This window comes from Toxotes jaculatrix, chromosome 4 (assembly GCF_017976425.1).
Source record: "Toxotes jaculatrix isolate fToxJac2 chromosome 4, fToxJac2.pri, whole genome shotgun sequence".
NCBI lineage: Eukaryota > Metazoa > Chordata > Actinopteri > Toxotidae > Toxotes > Toxotes jaculatrix.
Genome location: NC_054397.1, coordinates 20225398 through 20234264, shown reverse-complemented (window position 1 = coordinate 20234264; position 8867 = coordinate 20225398).

The window sequence follows — 8867 nt, the reverse complement described above, 5'->3', positions numbered from 1 at the left end:
ATTTGTTTTTAAAATTCCTGTTTTTGATCATGTGTGGCTATTTATCAGTTTCCCTATTGCTGTAATGCTTTAACAAAACTATACCTTCTTGAATGTTTTCTTGGTTTCGGTAATGTTCTGTGAAACATGAAAGATAGTATGAAGTCAGAATTAGAACTGATAATTGGTCTTTAAAACTAATTTTATTATTATTTTATTTATGAGTATCTATGTATACATATTAAACTTACTAAAACATTTTAATGTATGAACAATTTTTATATCATGGTGGAAAATTATTCCTACTCGATTTTTATGCTGCTTTTTTGGTGGAAGACAGCTCAGTGTAATGAGATGTGACAGGAGAGGAGATACTGAGGCTCAAGAGCTCACTCTAGTGGAGTAAATCATTACTATAGATGAATATTAGTCTCAAACATGGAAATACAGTAACTTGATAAGACCTCCCTCTAACTTTTGATTTGTTGTTTTCACTCTTGTGTGCACAAATGCACTTTTCACACGCATTCATGCTGTACATAATGAACGTTACAGGGTCCCTCATGTTCATTTTTTTTTCTTTTCTTCACTTTTTTCATCATTAGATCATTTTCATCATTATATTGTCATTACATTTCACCTTCCCAAATCTGTTGTCAGTTCTGTCATATTTTATACAATTACTCAGAACATCAGTGTGGCTGGAATATTTGAAAAAAGATTAATAATGGAGGGATGACTGTTAGTGTTTACCTCAGCACTAATGAAATTTAGCCTCATATTAGCATTTTGTTGTTAGCATTTTTGTCGTACTCTCAGTAAAAGGCTAATGTCATTTTAAAAAGAAAACAGGCTCTGTCATTAAACATCTTCAAAGGGTTGAGTTTAAAAGTAAGAGAATGTCACTGGGATTACCAAATTCCACTTCTAATCAAAGGTGTTTTTTAAAATCAGTGCCTTGACACCTTCAGAAAGATTTTTTTTAAATCTAACAAATACACCAGTGTACACAGTTTTTGTTAGTGTAATTATTCCTCCTGTAAAAAAAAAATCCCTTCTAATAATGATTTCAGTGTAAGTAAAGACTGACTAAATCCACAGCCCTTGTTTCATGAAAAAATAAGTCTAAAGTATACATCTTCCAAAACTAGAAAGATATTCTCACTTTGTGTTACTAAACCTCTGCTGGGGCTGAGCAAGAAAACACTGTCAACAGAAACACAATGACGGAACATCATATAAAATCATGCCACAACATTCCCCTTCCAGCCTTCCTTAAGGTTGGACACATGACGAAAAGAAAAAAAAACAAACCAATCATTAGTAATAAGTAAAATGCAAACAGACTAAAGCAAACCTTCAACATGAGCTTAGATCTTACCTTTGGTTGCTGCTCCTTCACTTCCTCTGACTAATGTCCCCTGACTCTGGTGTCTGCTGCTTTCACAGACTGTTGTGGAAAAGTCCAGTGCGTCCATTCCTGCAGGGTGGAAAGTCTGCTGGGAGTCTCTGAACTCATCTATCCATCATTCCATTAACTCAAAACTTCATCACATTCCAGTTCTGTATTGCCTGTGGAACTCCTCCTCAGCATGTTCTGCCATGGTCTTGTGATCTTTGCAAACCCTTCCGCAGAGGCTCAGCAGTAATTAGCAAGTCCAATGTCCTGACGTACATGGAGACAGTCTGAGAAGACACTATTGTCTTCTGCTGCACTTTACACCTTTTGCGGACTAATCATATCAACAGGTTGACAGCTCCATGTCTTGGCTCAGAGACAGAAAAGTCCAAATGTAAAGTTAAAAAACAACAACAAAACACAATTGATCAAGCACTACAGAGTACTAGGTTTTCTTCATCCAAGTGACAAAGTTAAATATATTCACAATAACAAAAAATTTACAAAAAAAAAAATACAAAAAATAGAAAACAAAACAATAAAAAAAAAATACACATAAATATGTAAAGTTAAACTAAAATAAGTAACATGACAAGTAAATAAAAAAGGTGATAAAGGACAGAAAAGTGACAATAAATGAGCAATGTGTGCAACAGACAATGTAAAAGTAAACAGCATGGATAAAGAGAGTAACACCATCACTGGAGGTTCAGCCACAGAATAAAGCCTCAGTTCACTCATAATCAAACTACAGCAGCTACAGAATCATTGAAGCAGAATTTATGGTCTGTCCAAACTTCAACATGTCTTCCTCACTCTGTTCCTTCAAGAACTGGAATGAGGCCTTAACTGTGTCTTCCCCTCTAGTGTCTTTGACATGGTTTTTAAAACATTGTGAAAGCTTTTTCTACCATCTATAAACATCTTTTCAGGTTTGCCTTCTGAAATGGCTGTCACTCTGTTCAGGTTTATAAAGATTAGCAGTTCTACTTCAAGACAAAGCCTGTTTCCTTAAGACCTTCTCTTCAATTCAGCCCATGACAATGTCTCATTTCAAGTATGTCAACAGCACGTAGTTCAGTAGGAGCAAATTAATCATTATTGTTCAACCTGGTAAACTTGACACATCTATTAGATTTTCACAGTGGTCACTGCGTTCATCATCACCACTATCGGGAAAAATGGGAGCATTTTGTTAAGTGATATAACTGCTGATTTTTATATATCACTATATATTTTGCCAAACACTTGTCTGCTTTAGAAATTTGGTGTTTAGGTTGATCTGATCTGCCAATAAAGCTAATGGGGGTGGGGTCAATCAAAACACTGTGAGAGAGATCAGCATGGCAGCCAATCAAACACCCCAGGAGCAGAATAAAAACTTCACTTACTCTGACCCAACACAGGGCCCCTCATTAGGCCACACCTGGCATATTAGAGAGAGACAAAGGAGGACAGGCCCCTAAATCAGACCAGACACAGGGCCCCCAAATCAGCCCACATAAAGCTAATGGGGAGGGGGAGGGAGAGAGAGAGAGAGAGGCTAAAATCAGACCCAACACAGGGCCCCAAATCAGCCTGTATCAGGCATATTAGAAAGAGACAACCCCAATGGGTCCCAACTCAAGGCCCCCTATCAACCATATTAGACAAAGAGAGACAGGTCTTAAACTGCCCCAATGTAGGGCCCCCAGATCAACCCCTAGCAGGCTGATTAGAGGGAGAGACAGATGTGTGAGTGTGAATATGTTTGTGTGTTTGACAGAGACTGGCAAGGCATTTAAAAAAAAAACCTGTCTCATACCTTTTGAAGGACAGACAGAAGCCACATCGGAGGGATGGACAGGAACAAATTCTGTAGGAGGAAAAGTTATGGCACAGCGGCCAGACATCCCAGCATCAAAAAAATGAAAGTCGCATACCTCGTATAGCCTCTTGATCCAGCGTAGTCAAAATCGACGAACAAACAACCAAACAAACAACCGCCCGACCAAAAGAGAGAAAGAGAGACGACCCATTGCGGGCATATTGGATGGACAGGAACAAATTCTGTAGGAGGAAAAGTTATGGCAAAATGACCAGAGATCCCAGCATCAAAATCAACGAACCCAGGGAGGGAGGGGGAGGGAGGGGGAGAGAGGGGGGGAGAGAGGGGAGGAGAGAGGGGAGGAGAGAGGGGAGGAGAGAGAGAGAGAGCGCAAGGGAGCGCGCGAAAGTGGTCGGGCGGACAAAAATAATTATGGCACGTGGCCGTACGTAGTGTGTGTGTTAGTGTGTGTGTGCGAGAGACAGGTGGCACAGCAGCCAATCAAATACCTCAAAGTTGATCCAAGCTCATGATGGCAGGGGGGCCATCAGAAGACGGGGCCACAATCAAAACACAACAGGCTGTGAGAGAGATCAGCACAGCAGCTGTGTGTGTGTGTGTGTGTGTACGAGAGAGACAGGTAGCACAGTGGCTGATGAACATCTCAAAGCTGATCCAAGCTTATGGTGATAGGGGGCCATCAGAACACAACAGGCTGAGAGAGAGATCAACATGGCAGCATGACAGCTGGCACGGCGGCCGATCAAACACACCCCAGCAGCAGAATAAAAGCTTCACTTACTATTCGTTGATTTATTTTCATGCCGATCTGTTTGTGGACCCTGAAAGAAGAAGAAGAAGAAGAAGAAGAAGAAACAGCTCAGTCTGAGTCTGCAGGTCAGAGCCAGTTCACCTGTGAAGACACAGGGTGGACTGATCCTGTCCAACACTCACACTCTGTGGACATCAGTTCACTGAATATAAATCCATCTGTGTGAAGCTTTGTACACACACACAATCATTTCCTGTCATAGTTATTGATCATATTGGAGACTGTGATGTTTGAGTGAGGATGACTGTGGTGCAGCTGAAAGATGAAGATTTTCAGACTGACTGCAGGTGCTTTATTGATCGGCAGCACGTTCTCTTCACTGAGCAGCGTTTCACACTCTTTAATATTGTTAACTGATTCAATTCTGCTCAATGTGTAAAACGGAAAATCACCACTGATCAAACTGATGACGGTGTTTTACCGTCACCTCTGGACTCTAATATAACTATAAAGGTGTCTGTCTCTGTCTAACTCTGAGGACTTACAGGCCTGTCTCCACATACCCCTGATAACCTGAGCACGTGGGAGGTGAACTGAGGGTTTACCAACGTGAACTGAGGAGGCCCCTGAGGCCTAATTATCTCCGTGCGGCCGCGTGTCATATTCAGCCTTTATCTTTGCCACATGAACCACATCACCTTCCAGAATTTAAATATGTCAAACCACCAAGACTGAAAAGAATATTGACAACAGAACCAGGTGAGCTCCACCTTAAACCATAAACCCAGGTGGCACCAGCGCACCGTGGCACCGTAAACTTTGACTGTTTTCGGAACCATGTCCTTGGCGCGCTCGTTGGGGCTGGTCTGAAACGGTGGATTGAAATGTTGTGTACTCACTTTTCGTAGAAAGTCCAGAAAGCCGTTTCCAAACCACCTGTCCAAGGTGAGCGGTGCGATGGAGACACGCGCACTGACGCTGTCCGGGAGCGTGTGCGCGGGTGTGAGCAGAAAGTGGCGTCTGTGGCTCACGCGATGGAAAAACCCAGGCCCTTCGGCTGCAGCATCTGAAACACACAGATTCACAGGCTGATACACCTGCTCTGATACACCTGGTCTGTTTCCCTCAGTGTGCTCGCTCTGTCTCCATACTCACTCAGAAACTCGGTGGAAGTCTGTGTTCCGCGCACACGCGCTCTCCTCTCCTCCAAACCGGCGCGGTAATGGCGGACTCCGTGCGCCGCGTGGTGGTCACAGTGATACCGCGGTTTAGCTGAACTACGAGCTGAAACCAGCTCCAACGCACGGCTCAGCGTCCGGTTTTATCAGGTTACACTTTGACTCAAAGTCTTGATTCTTCGCCTGATGAACAACAACAGTATTTCACAGATTTGAATAAACTCTCAACCAGCGTCTCCGTGTCCACCTCTTTCTAGCGTTCTCCCGGCCTGCACCTGTGCCTTTTAAGTCCCACCCCTCTAACAACCAGGTGGGTCGTCATCTCTGATTGGCTAACGATTGGCCAGTGATAACTGATCCAGACCATAATATCACAGTCCATGTATTACGAAACAAAACATAGAAACCAATAGGGGTGTGCCATACTGCAAAATCTGGTATGATCCCATACCAAGTAAATACAGTACTGCTGATATCAGTACCAATATCAATACTTTTTTACTCAGAAAAGCAGCTTATCTACTTTTGTGTAGGGCGGAGCAATGCGTCAATAATTTATGAAGTGAATGCAATATGCAAACTTTAATGAAAATTGAAATTTTGAATTTTTATGATTATTGAATGATTTTGTGATTTTTCAATTTTCAATTAGTTAATCATGATTATGATCATAATAAAACAGGACAAAGATTTTAGGCAAATAAAAATACTTTTTAAGTAAAAATTTTAATTTAACGTTTTCATTTAAGATTTTTGTTCAGTTTTTTGTTCAGAAACAACAATATATAAATACAATAATATAACAAAATAATATCAACACTATAAAAAATTGTTGTGAAAAATAAAATCAATAGGGCAAATAAAAAAAGCAAATAACTAAATAAAAGTCAAAACTACTATTGGATGTCATTCACAACCTTTGGCTAAGGTCCCCTTTTGGTTCCTGTCCCCATGTTTAGAGCCACAGATTTATAGGTTTTTGTTCGGAAACAACATGTTTACATTTTCCCTTTTATTGCACTTGCTGCAATTGCAATTGCTGACCACTAAATCTGCTACTGTTACAACTTTTATCTATTTTATATTTGACTTTTACTGCAGTCACTATGACTACTGTTATCACTGCTAATCACAGTAATAATTTGTAATAATTTCTCACAGGACTTAGTTTTCTCTTGTTTTCTTGTATGCTGATGTTTTGCCTTTGGGAAATTTTCGGAGCACCTCACAGCTGCTCTGACGGGCTCATTATTGGCCAATTCAGGGCTGTCAAACTACTGCTATTTATTCAAAAACCAAACATGATATCGCCAAACAAATTTCACCGTCAAAGTCACGAGATCTTATGGAACACAGTGATGTATTTTTTTGGTCCTAGTGTCAAAAATGTGGATAATACGGCGATTTTAAAAAAGGTTATTTTCTGCTTTTCTCCAAAAATCCTGTTCTTGATTTACATTTGAGTCAATGGAGCAGATGAAGCAACTCATGTCGATAAAAGGCAGACTATTAAAAAAACGGAAATCCTACCGATAAAGTAAACACATTGTGAGAAATATAACAAGTGTGGCTACAAAGTTGAAGAATATCACTGTTGTAGAGTAAAATTTGTGGCTGTAGTCCTCATATAAAGAAAAAATTTCTGAGACATTTTTAAAAGCCTCTACACTCAATACACCGCAATACACACCCTGGCTGGCGAGAAGTCCAGGAAGAGCAGACGGACGTGCAAGTTCCTGCTCTCCAGGTGGGTGAGGGTTGTGTGGACCACTGATGAGATGGTGTGATCAGTGGAGAGGTTCTTCCTGTAGGCGCACTGGTGGGGGTCCACAGTGACATGGATGGAGTCTTTGATGTGGGCCATGACCTTCACTGTGGAGCAGTCTTTAAGCAGGTGGGGACAGATGCCAGTGACAGTGAGGTGTTAAGATGTCCGTTAGCACTTCAGACAGCTGATGAGCACAGTCCCTCAGTACCTGCCCTGGGATGTTGTCGGGCCTGCAGCTTTGCGGGGGTTAATTCCTATAAGGGTTCTCCTCACGTCAGCTGTGGTCACACTGAGGGGCGTGTCACCGGGTGGTGGTGTAAGTCTGGTGCAGGAGGGGGGGGTAAGGATCTTCGAAGAGGGTGTAGAACCTGTTGAGTGCATCTGGCAGGGAGGGGTCCAGTGGGCACTGTGCATCCCTGGTGTTGTTGTTTGTGATGCTCCGGGGGTCGTTGGAGGAGAAGTGACCCTGAATTTTCTGAGCATATGTGGCTTTGGCCCTCGAGATGCTTGCTGTCAGTTCTTTCCTCAGCATTCAGCCAGGGTTTCTGGTTTGGGAAGCAGGTTACTGTCCTGGTGGTGGCGACATCATCAGCACACTTAGAGATGAAGCCGTGGACGGAGGAGGTGTATTCCTCCAGGTCCACCTCTCCCTCATATGTAGCTGTCTCCCTGAACATCTGCCTGTCTGTGTACTGAAAGCAGTCCTGGAGCACAGACGCTACACAGTGACAGTCTTCTTTGTACAACAATAGTGTGCGGTGCTACACCCCACACCACTAACTAAAACAAGCTAAAGAACAGCATAACAGTCCAAATACATGGTTTTTGAAACAGACAAAATGGTTCAATTATTTTGAGATGGTGTGGAATTAAAAGGTCTGATAAGAAGTTCTGTTTACATTTTTATTGTTATTTTTACAGCTGTATGTTTGTCAAGCAGGAGATGAAATCTTGCAATTGTACTCTAATAAAACTATTACTGTAAAACTATTATTGTTGAAAACCTGAAGGAGCATTCTGTTTCTATTTAATAAAGGCTATTTATTTGATATAGTTATATATATCCGTAATTCACATTGCTAACTGTCTACACTTCTCTGGTCAGAACGCCTAGGAAAGAAACGCACCAATATTGTTGTTTTTTTTTACAAATACAAATCTTTTGCACACACACACATTTTTTTAATTTTATTGATTTATTTTATAGGTTTATATGGGTTGATTTGCAAGTACAATCTTTACAAGCTCAAAAAATAAAGTGATTTGCAGCTGACCAGTACAGGCCCATAATTTAGGCCTGTACTGGTCAGTTGCAAATCACTTGATGAACACAATATGTTTTTGATATGTGGGAGGAAACTGGAGCACCCAGAGAAAACCCACGCAGACACAGAGAATATATTACTGGTCAGTGACAGTGTTAACCACCGCACTGCTGTGCTGCCCATATTTTTAGTTAAATGTGTAACGTCTTTAATCAGTAGCGCCTCCTCTGCAACAACCTGCTTTCTCAAACAGCGTTGAGAAGAATTTGCAAAACCTCTGCAAATGCTTGTTCCGGGTTTTGACTTCTACAAATTCTGTGTTGTCTTCAGTGGGGCTAGTGTGACTCATGCCAGGGGATTTCTTATTGTTCCCTTTAGCTTTCCTTAGCTTTCTCCACCAGAGAAATCCAGCTTTCCTAGCTTTCTCTGGTGGTCCCTTATCATCATCAGCAGTTCTTTCAGCTGAAACTTGGGTTCCATTGGATTGATCTAAGTCTTTGCATGGTGGTGGTGGTGATGGCGGTGGTGATGGCGGTGGTGGTTCATCATTAATACAAGCAGCAGTTTCTACATCAGCTGGTAATGAGTCACAGGATGATCTCTTGAAACTTACAACTTCGCTGGATGTTATGAAGCGCTTGAATTGAGCTGTTGATTGCCCTAGTTGACAGTTTTTTATGGTCGAACAGGCTGATGATA